This window comes from Malaclemys terrapin, chromosome 2, assembly GCF_027887155.1.
Source record: "Malaclemys terrapin pileata isolate rMalTer1 chromosome 2, rMalTer1.hap1, whole genome shotgun sequence".
NCBI lineage: Eukaryota > Metazoa > Chordata > Testudines > Emydidae > Malaclemys > Malaclemys terrapin.
The window spans coordinates 176,787,249-176,801,790 of NC_071506.1; the positions used below are offsets into that span (position 1 = coordinate 176,787,249).

Genomic DNA, 14,542 nt, shown 5'->3' on the forward strand with positions numbered 1-14,542 from the left:
AAGAAAAGGATGGACATCTAATTTCCCTTTCTTATTGCCTGAAATTTTGACACTTGCTGTGTTTTTAAAAAAAATATTGTGCGGCTATCAAGCTAACTAATGAAGGCATGTCAATTACTGATCGCTTTATGTTGTATAAGCACCTGATTAAGTGCCTGATTAAAAGGGCACCACTGTAAGTTGAAATAGAGCAACACCGTCTAGCTCAAATATGTTTACATGCAAATGAAAAGTTTCTAAATTAAATACAAGGCATAATGGTAAACAGAGGGAAAATGAACTGAAGTGCATCTACCCAGCCCCCCTCAGTTCAGGACTCCATTGGGTCTGCCCTCTAGTCCACCCATCTGCTCAGCCCTTACAACTCCCAGCTCTCCAGCCTCTGCTCCTATGGGGGTTCTTTACCCCTCCTCTCCCAGGCTGGGAGGAGGGCTGCAGTGGGGAGCAGCTCTAGGGTTCTTCCCCGGCTTCATCTTTCCCAGGCCGGGTGTTACAGGGGGGAAAGAGCAGAGGAACCATCCCTGCTCTCAAAAACAGAAGGGTGAAGGAGAGGAGCCATCCAGAGCAGCAGGGCTCTTTCTGTTCCCCACTCCACTTCTGGGAGCACAAACTGCTCCTCCCCCGCCCCCCATGAGAACAGGCTACGATCCTGAGGGGAGGGAGAGAAAATGCTGCTGCTGCTGCTTCCCAGGAGGCATGAAGGAATAGCTGACACCTGGCGGTGGGTGGGCTGGAAGTGGCCCTTGGCCACCAATTGAAGAACACTGAGATAGGTGCTTACTGGATTCCTGCCAGGCTCAGTTTGTGTCTCTCATTGGGGCACTTCTGCATTGGCTCCCTGCCCAGCTGCTGCTGCTCCCCCATAGGTCTCACACAGACCTGCACCCAGCTGTGATTGGCTGTCACAGTCTTTCTCTTTCCATCCATCTTCTCTGCAGCTCCTATCTCATCATGCAGCTGCTGCTTTGAAACAGAGCCTGGCCACTTCCTGGGTTCCCTGCCTGACCAGGTGAAGGGAATGTGCAGCAGGGAGAGGCTCATGGGAGTTATAGTCCCCTGCTTAACAGATCCTTCACAGAAGCAACAAGAACTTTTTTGTTGTGTTTGTTATTAACATTGCAAAAGAGGACAGGGAGAATGAAAATGTGGAATTATATAAAATATCAAGGTCATTTTCCCCAATCAATAACAAGTCAGCATGATAAGGTTCTAATTTAATGTCTTTAGAACTCTGCAGGCACTTTTTTTTTGCATTTGCAAATGCACTATTAGCCAGCAGGTTCCCCAGTGGTACTAGAAGCTACAATCAGTTAACATTATTTCCCTGTGCTACTTGGACAGCAGCAAGCTGACTGAATCAACCACATCTATTGGAAGGCTGCTTCATCAAATAAACCCTCAAAAATGATGCTGGAAAAAGGCCCTCTTGTTCCTCAGCAAAGGAAGGACAAAACGTTTGTAAGAGAAACAGATCTGAATCGGGGTGACAGTCCATTCTGGTTTTTACAGGTAGTTCTATTTGTTTAATGGGTTAGATTAAAATAAACCTCCCGCTCCAAACATGCCATATAGCTCAGGTACAACAGAACAGGAGCTACAACAGGAGCTTGGGAATAGAGAGAAGAAATTAAAAAAAAAAATCAAAACAAAATGATGATCTGAATAAGCCAGTGGATCTTACAATGCAGTGTTTTCTCAGGGTATGTCTATACAGGAGCTGGAAGGTGTAATTTCCAGCTCAAATAGACATGACTATGCTAGCTTTGATCAAGCTAACGCACTAAGAATAGAAGTATTCTTCCACAAAGAGAGGCCAGCCTCCTGAGTATGTACATATGGTTTCAGAGGGGCTGTTCTTGAGGAAGCTAGTCCTTCCTGCTGCCCGCACCAGTGTGGCTACATTTCTATTTTTATCACACTACTCAGTCAGAGCTAGTGCGGGTATGTCTGCTCATGCTGGAAATTACATTTTCCACTTCCAGTGTAGATACACCCATAGTTGCTTATTTCAGGGCAAGCATCCTTCTGAGCGGAATGAAAGATGGAAGAGGTTCATGCTTATGTTCCTGGACCTCATGCCATTGAAGAATTGAGGACTCCAGCTCATTCGTGTAGACACAACTAAAAATAATAGACAAGAAGGAAGGAGGAGAAAGAGAGAAACTATTTCTCTCTATGGGGGTCACCAAATGAAATGACTAGGCAGCAGGTTTAAAACAAATAAAAGGAAGTATTTCTTCACACAATGCACAGTCAACCTGTGGAATTCCTTGCTAGAGGATGTTGTGAAGGCCAAGACCATAAAAGGGTTCAAAAAAGGATTAGATAAATTCATGGAGGATAGGTCCGTCAATGGCTATTAGCCAGGATGGGCAGGAATGGTGTCCCTAGCCTTTGTTTGCCAGAAGCTGGGAATGAGCAACAGAGGATAGACCACTTGAAGATTACCTGTTCTGTTCATTCCCTCTGGGGCACCTGACACTGGCCACTGTCAGAAGACAGGATACTGGGCTAGTGGACTTTTGGATTGACCCAGTATGGCCGTTCTTATGTTCTTATTTTATTATCTTAAATCACTGACTATTTTAGGTGAAATAAGGTGGGAAATTAGACCTCTGGCCTTTTGGCATTTAATATTACTATTCTCTTCTGGAAAGCACTCCTATACTGTGGTGATGGGCACCATAAGAACCTAAATAGATGTAGCTAGAACTTGATATAGGTAGTTTTATCACTAGAATGAACTCCCCCCTCCCCCCAATTATTTGGAAAATGTTGTTCTCTCAGGCCTTAGTTCAGGAAAGAAGTTAAGCACATCCTTACATTCATTGCTATTCAGGACAGCACTGAAGCATAAGTTTAAGTCCTAACTGAGCATCTCAAGCATACACCTAACATTAAGCATGTACTTAAGTGCTGTCCTGAATGCTCTTCCAAATCAGGATTCAATTTTGTAATATAGAAACATATAAAAGAAAATACATTTTATAGGTTTTTGATTCTTTTTTGTGTTCAGATACCTCAAATATTGCTAAATAGGATTTGAAAAGCACTTAGTCCTTAATGGGGATAGATCACTCTCTTTGAAAACTAAACAAACCCATCTTGTTTGTCTGAAAATGAAATGCTTTAATATCAATGGCATGAGATGCCCCTTTCCCTACCACTTTCATTTCTGCAGCCTTGCAAGTATACATTATGAGTAAAGTCCTCTGTTCTCTTGCATCTCCTGCTGTCCATTGTTAAAGGCTTTCATCACAGAATGACATAGACATTCGTATCTGCAAGAAGGCAGAATGGTGACTATAATTTTGGCCAACATTTTCAAAAATATGGAAATCAGTGGGCCTTGTGCTCTTAGGTCACACAAGTAGTTCTGAAAATCCCACTTGTATGAACTTTGGAGCCTGACTTTAGGCTCCAGTGTTTAAAAATGTAGGCCTTTTTTTCTGTGTACTTTATTGTTACATTTCTGAGTCTCCTGGGGCAGCAGCCATTGTGTGAAGAGACACACACTATCTGCTCTCATTTCACTTTTGTTCTTTCTTGTTTTGTTGCGTTCTCTTAATGTAAAAAAAATCAGCCTAGAAGTTTCTCTGGGTGTATGGAAAAACGAGCATAAAGGGAGTGGTAGGGAAGAGGGGGATCAGACACAGTCCTAATGGGGGCAAAAAAGTAATGAGGCAGGGCATGAAGAAACTTTATGCCAGATTTTTGTAAATGTACATCTTTGACTTGAAAAGGGAATATCAGTTAACAGGGAAAACCCTGAAAACTAGCCAGTCCCCAGGTCCAATCCATCTGGGGAATTAGCTACTTCCTCGGAGGCTGAACCACCAAGAATTAGAAGAGTTGGTCAACTATTTATATTTAACTAAATTCTTCAGTCCTTATTTTTAGGCAAAGCTTCCATCTACTTCAGTATGAGATTAGGCTGTCTATGGACTTAGTAAAAGCTGCATTTGGCCCTTCGTATATTCAATTAATTTTAGATGTTCTTTGCTTACTTCTTTTTAGCTACAGTACCTGCTAATCCCCAGTGACAATGACCTGCTATTTTGAGCACAGAGGTAATACATTATTGATCAGCCTAACACAGACTGCACTTAGAGTGGTTGCACTTTACTTACATATGGTATCCAGAAATAATAGCTTAGCATTTCAGAATCTTTTTGGGATAGATGGGTTTTCTGTGTACTGCACAATGTTTCTTCTGAGTTTTTTTTTTTTAAAGAAAATATTTTAATGGGATAGTAGATATTCTTTTAATTTAGTTACTTTTACATTACAATAATTTGTCATTAGCAGTCTTTTTCTGTGTGGCTGTTTTGTTTGAATAGAATAATAGTTTAGCTGGCATTATGGTGTTCCATGAAAATAAATACAAACTGGAAAGGGACTGCATTAGAAGAAAATGGTTTATAAATCAGCTGACAAAAGACAGAATACATGCAATGCTTCATTGAAAGGGGCAACAAGAAGCCAGTCAAACTAGGTGGTATGGAGATAAAGTCTGTGCAACAATTTAAATATCTGTTTAGTTTTGAACCATGATGGGACTGTGGATGCAGATTAAATCTCAGGAAAAACTTCCCAACTGTAAAAACAGTAGGACAACGGAACAGACAGCCTAGGGAGGTTGTGGAAGCTCCTTCACTGGAGGTTGTCAAAAGGAGGCTGGATTGCCATCCAACTTGGATGGTTTAGACACAACAAATCCTGCATCTTGGCAGGGGGGTTAGACTAGATGACCCTTGTGGGATCCCATCTAACCCTATGATTCTATGTTAGAAGCCTCATGAAGCATGATTAATTTAGATGGGTGAAGTTGACAGGAATTCTCTGCTATATATAAAAATGATGATTCATCGGCGATCCCTCGAGGTTGAGGATGATCTTTTTCACAGGTTTTATTTTTCATGGGTCCTTTGGTGACTGAGGAGTCCGATCCTTGAGCCACAAGCTCGCTGGCAGATGTTGCAGGTGGGGTTGGGCTACGATTGCTGCATGACAGTTGTCTTTCCTTTCTTTTCTGGCGGTTTTCTGCGACCAGGGCAAGGCGATTTTCCTTTGAGTTGGGCGTACAGCAGTTGTTTTGGTAAAGCGTATATCAGGCATGAACCCACAGTGCCTGCTCCACCTCAGCTGGTGCTGGATAATCAGGGCCTCAACACTGAAAATGTTGGCCTCTGTGAGGATATTGACATTAGTGCGATGATCCTCCCACTTTATATTGAGGATCTTCCGAAGAAAGCTCTCGTGCTGGCATTCCAGGTTTTTCAGGTGTTTTCTGTAGGTCACTGTAGCGGGGTGGTTACCCGCTCCAACCCTGGACAGGGTCATTCAGACGGGGAGGGCAAGTGGGGCAATTTGCCCCTGGCCCGGCGGCGGTCCGGGTCTTCGGTGGGGGGCCCTTCAGTGCTGCCGAAGACATGGAGCAACTGAAGCCCCCCCCCCCACTGAAATGCCGCTGAAGACCCAGACCGCCGCCGGGTGAGTACAAGCGCTGCTGCTCCCCCGCTTTGCCCCAGGCCCCCTGAATCTTCTGGGCGGCCCTGGCCTGGAAGGGTTAAAGGCCAGCCCTGGGAGAGGGCTGAGGCTGTGAAGCAAAGCCTGGGCTGATAGGGGAAGGCAGTAACAGCTGGGGCCACGGCCCAATCAGGCCCAGCTGGTCCCTATAAGAGGCTGCAAGACAGAAGCCCAAATACTCTCTGCAGGTAGAGAGCGTGTGGCCTGGCTGCTAGGGAGCTGAGCAGGGTACTGGGAGTGGAGCAGGGCTGGGGGAAGGCTAGAGGAGCTGGGGAGCTCCAGCCTGGAAAACCCCCAGGCTGCAGGCCTAGCTGAGGGCCTAAGACAAGTATTGGGGTTGCAAAGGGGCAGCCCAGCAATAGGTAGAGGCAGCAGGTCCAGACCCAACCTTGCCTATGATGAGTGGCTTACACTGCAGTCTGCCCCAGTGCGTGGGGGGAGTTGGTGACTGGCAGTAGCCTATGACTGAGGTGGGGGTAGTGGGTGGAGGTTCCCCTAAATGGGGAGACCCGGAGAAACAGTGGGGGTACTGCCAGGGGTCAGCACCCAGTGAAAGGGCCACCCGGGGTCCGGGAGGGACACTAGCGGCAAACTGAGACACCGGCCAACAGAGGGCGCTCCAGAGGCTGGAAGCTAATGCCCTGAGATGACCAGCAGGAGGTGCCGCCAGGTGAGTCTACGCACTGTTACAGTCACCCAAGTCTCACAGCCATAGGGGAGAGCTGGGATTGCCACTGCTTTATAAACGAAAAGTCTAGTATGTGTTTTGATGTTCTGTGCTGAATCTCGACGTCTATGTCTGCCCTCTGTGAGAGATGGCTGCCAAGACAGGCAAAGTATTTGACATTTTCCAGTTATTCTTGGTCAATGTAAATCTTCCTTGCTGGGTCTGATGATTGACCAGGGACTGGCTGGTGGAGAATGTTTGTTTTGCTGATGTTCAAAGTGAGCCCTTGGCTTTTGTAAACTTCAGAGAAGCAATTAAGGGCTCCTTTGAGTGTGCAGCTACAGCACGATCACCTGCATACTGGAGTTGACTTATTGTTGCCAATATTACTTTAGTCCTGGCACAGAGATGAGAGAGGTTGAAAAGGTTGCCGTAACTCTGATATCAGATGCCAATGCCCTGTGGCAGATGGTCTTGGGTTAGTGTTTTCATACCTGCTAAGAAAATGGAGAAAAGGGTGGGTGCCAGTACACAGCTTTGTTTTACACCAGTTTGGATGACAAATCTCTCAGAGGTAGAGCCACTGCACAGGATGGAGGCAGTCATCTGGTCATGGAAAAGTCTTACAATGATAATAACTTTGATTGTTCAGCCAAACTTTGACATGATTTTCCACAGAGCATCATGGTTGACAGAGTCAAAGGCTTTGGTCAGATGGATAAAGGCCATATACAGCTCCTGGTGTTCTTCTTGACATTTTTCCTGGATCTGCCTGGCTGTGAAAATCATGGTGGTGGTGCCTTGTGATGGTCTAAAGCAGGGGTGGCTAACATGTGGCTCCAGAGCCGCATGCAGCTCTTCTGAAGATAATATGCGGCTCCAGCTAGGAGCCAACTCTGGGGAAAAAATGGTGGGTGCTCAGCACCCACTAGCAGCCCTATCAGCCCCCCTCCTCTTCCTCCAGTGCTTCCTACCTGCTGGTGGCCACCCTAATCAGCGCCGCCTCCTCTCTCCCCCATGTCTCCCGCCTACCGCAATCAGCTGTTTCGCGGCGTTGAGGAGGCTCTGGGGGGAGGAGGAGGAGGAGAGAGGATGTGGTGTGCAACCTCCCCCCTTCCTCCCCCAGCACCTTCTCCTCCCTCCCGGCCACTGTGATTAGCTGTTTTGTGACTCGCAGGAGGCTCGACGGGTGAGGAGCGAGGACACAGCTCACTCGGGGGAGGGGGCGGGAAGAAGTGGGGCATAGGTGGTGGTGGGGACTTGGGGAAGGGGGTGGAGTGGGGGGCAGGGCCTGGGACAGAGCCAGGGGTCCAGCACTCCCTGGCCGGCACCAGTGTGTCCTCGAATAAAGCACATGGTGACTAGCTGGTGTGGAAATTTTTAATAAAAATTCCATCAAACAATGGAAGGCAAGTGCAAACAGAAAAGAAAATACACAGATGAAAATCGAGGGTTCTAACAGGAGTCAGAGAATAAGTACTTTTTTGTTGAATGTAATGGTAAGGCCATGTGTCTTTGCCAGAAGTGTGTGTGTCAGTTCAAATCTTCAAATTTGCAGCATCATTTTGATTCAAGCCATGCACATATGGATCAAGAATTCCCAGAAGGTTCTGAACTCCACACTTTAAAACAACAAACAGCTGTAGAAGCCCAGTTCTTCAACAGATTTGCCAGCTGATCGCAGACTGTGACATTAGCCTCCTATTACGTGGCCTGGCACATAGCCTGTGCGAAAAAGCCCTAATCTGAAGGAGAGCTTATAACAACATGCCTCACTGATGTGGTTTCCGTCCTCTCACCAGAGAACGAGAATCTACAGAAGAAAATTTCTGGCCTGCAGCTTTCACACCACACAATAGAATGCAGAATCTCCGACTTGAACAGTGACATCGAATAGCAACTGCACTCACAACTTCAGCAGTGTGAGTATTTGAACATTGCTTGGGATGAGTTGCGCCATGCACAGGATAAACCTCAATTATCGGTATTTGTCCGCACTGTGTCTGACGACTGTGTTGTAAGGGAAGAACTCCTCAATGTCGTGTCATTAAAGGACAGAACTTGTGGATGAGATGTAAAGGAGGCGTTGATGTTTGTAGTTGTGAAAAGCCACTTGCCTTTACAGAAATTCACTGCCATTGCAACGGACTCCGTCCATGTGAGGATCTCTGAATGGATTAATAGGGCTTTGTAAGTCTGACGAGAGCTTTCCCGAATTTTGGACATTCATTGTATTGTTCATCAGGAGCAACTGGTATCTAAAAATCTCAAATTTGATCACGTCATGAAACCTGTCTTGCACATTCTGAATTTCATTCTCTCAAATGCACTCAATCACAGACAATTTCAAAACTTAATTGAAGAACTGGATAAAGACGACTCCCCTGCCATTTCACTGCGAGTTCAATGGCTCTCGAGAGGTAAAGTTATTTCCTGTTTTTTTGAGCTCCTGGAACCAGTAAAATTGTTTATGGAGGAGAAGCACAGAATATACCCCAAATTTACAGATCCTGGATGGGCTCTAGACTTGGCACTTCTTGTGGACATGCTGCTGCATTGGATAAACTAAACATGGACTTACAAGGAACATTCCAGTTACTGTCTGATCTAGTGCAAGGCGTATTTGCGTTCATGATCAAACTTCAATTGTTTCACAGACAAATGCTTGAGGGAGAACTAACACACTTTCTCTCAATGTCACAACTTCAAGCCAGATCAAAAGAAGATGCATCAGAACCCCTAAAATGGAGTGCAACTTGATATGCGAGCATGATTAAAGATCTTAAGGACAGTTCTGAGGAAAGATTCCAAGATTTGCAGCAGAAAAGATCTCAAATCATATTTCTGATTGACCATTTTAGTGCTGAAGCCGATTGACGAAGCAACATCCCATCCCATTCCATCCCAGATGGAAATAATAAAACTTTTTGGAAGATGACTTATTGAAATCTGTTCAGAAGACGGGGGGCGGGGGGGCTTGCTTTCTGGAAATCTGTACCAAAGAATAAATATCCCAACAGCAGAGATGCAACCCTAAAATTAATCTCCATGTTTGCCTCGACCTATCTTTTTGTGAGTCTGTTTTCTCGACACTCAAACATGTGAAATCCAAGCACCATTCCGTTTTGACAGCCAGCCACTTAAGAGAACTGCTGCATGTGAGCACAACTGAACACAAACCAAACTTCAAGGGAAATGCTGAAAGCAAGGATTGCCACAAGTCCCACTAAGTAAAAGTTTAAGTTTATTATCATTAACTATACATTATAAATGTATTATAAATATACATTATCAACTCATATATACACACACATACATAATCATTACATATTACTGTGACTCTTTGGCAATGTATATTGGTAAACTCTGGCTCCTTCTCAGGCTCAGGTTGGCCACTCCTGGTCTAAAGCCACACTGGGACTCTGGAAGTACTTCCTCTGCAAGAGAGAGCAGGCCATACAGTAAGATTCTAGCAAGAATCTTCCCAGTGATGGAGTGGAGGGCAATGCCTCAATAGTTGCCACAGTCGGCCCTGTCTCCCTTTTTGAAAATGGTGACGATGTTAGCATTACACAAGTCAGCAGGGATTCCTTCGGTGCGCCAGATTTCGAGGAGCAGCAAATGAAGCTCGTTAATCAGTGTTTCTTCCCCCACTTTCAGTACTTCAGCTGGTATGCCGTCAGGACCTGGTGCTTTATAGTTCTTCATTTAACTGCTTTTCAGACCTGCTCAGGTGTCGGTGGGTTGGCAAGAGTTTCCCAATTTGGGTGCCGAGGGATGAAGTCGATGGTGTCGTCCGTCACAGTCGATTCTCAGTTTAGTAGTAGTGTTCCTTCCATCACTCTTTGATGGATTTGTTATCTTTAAGAAGGGTCCTACATCTTTGCATCCCAGAGGTGTGAGGCCACATGAGCTTGGTCCATCTAAGGTCTTTGTCTCTTTAAAAAAAAAAAAGCTCTACTTATCATGTCTGTCTGCAAATGTTTGGATTTCTTTTGCTTTGCCCTTCCACTATTTGTTTTTGATTTCTCGGATCCTCCTTTGAACTTCAGCTTTGAGCTGATGGAAAGAGCTCTGCTTCTGACTAGACAGTGGTTGGTTTTGCCAGTCACAGAAAGCTTTTCTCTTCTGGCCCAAAAGGGCTGTAATCTCAGGGTGGTTGTCATCAAACCAGTCCTGATGGTGGCAGGTAGCAAGGCTGATGGATTTCTCACAAGCCTCCTGGATGGTCTGTTTTAGGCTTCCCAGTCTTCAACACTTGTGTGGTCATGTCCAGGTGTCCATATGGTCCGTTTGTCACTGAGGGGTATTTGGAAGTTCTCTTGGTGCACTGAGGATTGAAGTCTTTGGATGTTGTATTGCTGTCTGTGTGATATGGGTTGCTTTCTATGTTTCGGTGCAATCCTTATGGACATGACTGACCTCACCAGGTGGTGGTCAGTCCAGCAATCATTGGCTCCTCTCATGACACAAGTGATTTGGACATCTCTTAGATCCTGTGTTTTTACAGTGACATAGTCTAGGAGCTCCCACTGTTTCGAGCAGGGTTGTGCCAAGTTGTTTTGTACTTGTTGCTTTGTCTGAAGATTGTGTTTGTGATCACAAGGTCGTGCTTTGCACATTTGCTGAGTACAAGGATGCTATTGGAATCGGTCTTGCCCACTCCTTCCCAATGGTGCTATTCCATACATTAGAATCTCGGCCAACTCTTGCGTTAAAGTCCCCTAAGAGGATTATCTTATCTGTTTTTGGAATGGATGACAAAATTTTGTCAAGGTCAGTGTAGAAGGATTCTTTCTGATCTTCAGCGTCAAGTGTTGGTGCATATGCACTGATGAAGGTGGCAAATTGGATGCAGAGGGTCATAAGACACTCATTAATGCCAACGGGGAGCTCAGTCAGGTGGCTGACTAGAAGGTTTTTGATTGTAAAGCCAACACTGTGTATTCGCCTGTCACTTGCTGTTATACTTTCTTCTGAAAAGGAAAAACCACTGCCCTCTTCCCCCAAGTGGCCTTCATCTGCACGTCTTGTTTTGCTGAGAGCGGAGATGTTGATGTTGTTGTTGTACCTCAAGAGTTCTTGGGCAACAATTGATGTTCTGCATTTGGATGTTTCACTTTTTGATTCATCTAGTAGGGTACGGACATTCCAAGTTGCAAGAAACATTTTTGGTTTTCGACCACATTGGGAGTGATCCCTCTGGAAGTGATTATCCAGTCAGATATGATGGGATAGCCTATGTTTGGGGCACCTTTTCTAGCCCCTTCCCTGAATGGGGTGAGCAGAGGGGTTCCTAAAAAGTCCTGCTCAGTCATGATTAGGGAGCCATGACATGGATTGGAATGCTAGTCATTTAGGAAGAGAGAACAACTAATTCACACTGCTGAAATGAGAATGCTTCAGTGGATACTGAGTAAAAGGGAGCTCAGAGGCTATGTAATGAAATGGTCTGAGTGGTGATGTAGGTAGTCCCCATCAAAGTCCCCAGAAAAGCTGAGGGAGTGTTGACTGACATGGCCAGGTCATATGAGACAATGAGATGTGGGATATGTTGGCCAGAGAGTACAAGATCTAATAGTCCTGGGATGAAGACCATGAGGAAGACATAAGAAAGGCCGTACCAGGTCAGACTGAAGGTCCATCTAGCTGAGTATCCTGTTTACCGACAGTGGCCAATGCCAGGTGCCCCAGAGGGAGTGAACCTAACAGGCAATGATCAAGTGATCTCTCTCCTGCCATCCATCTCCACCCTCTGACAGACAGAGGCTAGGGACACCATTTCTTACCTGTCCTGGCTAATATCCATTAATGGACTTAACCACCATGAATTTATCCAGTTCTCTTTTAAGGACCTTGAAAAATGTGCTTCAAAATGGTGAAGGAAGACATGAAGTCTGATGTCAACTTATTCTTCATAGAATATCAGGCTTGGAAGGGACTTCAGGAGGTCATCTAGTCCAACCCCCTGCTCAAAGCAGGACCAAAAACACCAGCTACCAGGAGTGGGGTTTGAACCCACATGGACATGCATCCATTGGATCTTAAGTCCAACGCCTTAACCACTCTGCACCAGGATGGCCCTGTTTTTGTGAAGTGCATCTTCCAAGGTGAAGGTTAAGAAGACTAAGGCGAACTATAACAGGTTATCTCTTAAAGGAAAGATTGTGATTTACACACTCCGTTGACACTTAAGATAGGCCAAGAAAGTTTCTAAGGTTTGCCTGGAAGCAAGATTCCCATGATGCTCGGCAATTAAGACAAAGATAACTTTAAAGAGTAGAATTTTACCACACAGTAACCCATAGTATATTTTGCAAAACTGTTTGTTTGTTATAGAAATTTTGGCAAAGTGTGAAAACTGCTGTTGCAAACATATTAGCAATATTAAGTGCAAAATGTGTTAATTCTTATCACCTTGGATTATTTCCTAAATGCAAAAGGGAAGAAACAGAAAAGGGCTAGAACAACAAAGGGTATGAACACCTTAGCACATCAAGAGGCAGTAGGACTATCTACAGACTGGATTCAGATGCTTAGGAAACTATAGGGCAGGTCTCCCATAGCGGCAGGAAATTGCATGCCTCTCTGTTCCTGGGCTGCTTTTACTAACTGTTAATCCATAAATCCAGCCAAGCTGGTCTACCTGAAGTTTGTTGTTAAACTAATTGGTATTGGAGAGAACTCCTCTTGCTAGACATGTAATCACAGTAAACTCTTACCTGTCAATTACTTATATAATAATTTGACAATAACCAATTAATTGATATCAGTTATTTATGAACAACTTCAAACTGATACACTATAATTTTAATAATCTTGGGATCAAAAGAATAGTCCTTCATCTATCATTTCCATGTTTTATTGATGTTGGATACCTTTATAAGGATGTATCTTAATAGGGTATGTGGGTCCCAGTAGTATGTTTACTCTGGGTTTCTGGCATTGAGATAGAGCTCTGATGCCACTAAATTTCATGTTTTCAGAATATTTTATGGCTTCTGGGTAACCTTTGCAGAACGATGTTTGGTTTGTTTGTTTCTCTCTCATTGGTACTAATAGGTACCTGCCCAGAAACACACTTATGAAACATTCTAGGTTCTACTATTCGAAGGAGAGACTTTAGGCATCTAGGGTAAAATGATCAGAAAGTGCCTAAATTGACTTTCAGTGGGACTTTGGCTCCTACGTCACTTAGGTGCTTTTAAAAGTGGACTCTGCTTTTGTGTGCCTCAGTTTGAGTGTCCAACTGGAGACTTTATTCTCAAAGGTACTGAGGGAGTGCAGATCTTCTTGACATCAGTTGATGTTGTAGGTACTTCTCCTGAGCCTGATTTTCAGAAGTAGTGTCAAATTAGGTAACCAAAATCAGAGGTCACTTTTGAAAACATTGGCCTTAACCTCTCTTTTCCTCCATTACTCTCTCTGTATAATGGGGTAATAATATTTACCCACCTTTACAAAACGCTTTGAGATCCAAGGGTTGAAAAGGTGCTGTAAAACTGCAAAGTATCATTACATTAATTTGTATTTACTACTTGCATCCTTTCCCAGTAATTTCACACTGTATGAATTCCTTATCCAAAATGTAGCAGATAAGTTATCAGACGAATATTATTGCAATACAACGAAATAACTGTTGGGAACTAGTAACCCCATTGTGTTAAGTGCTGTATTACCACAGAACAAAAAGATGGTCCCTGGCTCCAAGAGCGTACAATCTAAAGTGTAAGAAACAAGACAGCAGCTGGATACAGACACATGGGGAGCATGGGGAAACAATGAGACAATTTTGGTCAGCATGGTAGGCCGTGGTCTCAGTGCACCATCTGCCTAACCATTGTCATGAGTTGTGAAGCCTACAAAAATCTTGAGAGTTTTAAGAAATGATCTGAAGGAGGATAATGAGGTAACTTTGTAGATGTTTACAGGGAGCAACTCCCAAGCTAGAGGGGCATGTATGGGAGAAAGTATGAAGGTGACTGTTTTAAAATTTAACTAGTGGATGATGAAAGTTGGCATCACTGACCAATCAGAGGCAAGAGTCAACTTCTTGGTAGCGTATGAGAGATGATAGATACCAAGGGAAAGGCTGTAAAGGGCCTTGAAAGTGAAGCAATTTATGTTTGATGTGATAGAGAAGGGAGAGCCAGTGGAGGGATGCAAAGACATGGTCAAAGTGACAAGCTAGGAAAATTATCTTTGGGACAGCATTTTGAATGGCTATTAGTGGGGTACAATTGCATTTGTGAAGGCCAGAGAAGAGGTTGTTGCCATTTTAGTTGTGTGAATAGGTAGGAAAAGCTGTATCTTTGAGATGTTTTAAGGTGACCTATGAGACATCGT

At 44.3% G+C, this 14,542-nt stretch overlaps 1 protein-coding gene across 2 annotated transcripts in view; it reads left to right on the plus strand.

The window, feature by feature from the left end:
• MOCOS (molybdenum cofactor sulfurase) overlaps nt 1-14,542 on the plus strand; it is a 363,943-nt gene that overhangs the window by 114,901 nt on the left and 234,500 nt on the right. The window lies entirely within an intron of this gene.